Raw genomic sequence first — 248 nt, 5'->3', positions numbered from 1 at the left:
GAGGACTGGAAATTCCCTCTCGGCTCTGCCTCCGTCACACTCTCACTTCTGTTCTGACTGCGCCAGGGGCCCGGGATCAGACCTGGCTGCAAATAAAATCTCTCCTGGGGCTGGGGGACCCCGGCCTGCCCAGCCACATCACGGCTATGGGGGCCACGATCCTGAGGACCAGGACCACTGAGCTCCAACGGAGGTGTCACCTCCGACAGAGGTGTCTCCGGTGTCCATCTGCGCTGGCAGGCTTCATG

The sequence above is a fragment of the Eurypyga helias genome, unplaced genomic scaffold (genome assembly GCF_000690775.1).
Source record: "Eurypyga helias isolate BGI_N326 unplaced genomic scaffold, ASM69077v1 scaffold43987, whole genome shotgun sequence".
Taxonomy (NCBI): Eukaryota; Metazoa; Chordata; class Aves; order Eurypygiformes; family Eurypygidae; genus Eurypyga; species Eurypyga helias.
This window is presented reverse-complemented; position numbering follows the sequence as displayed.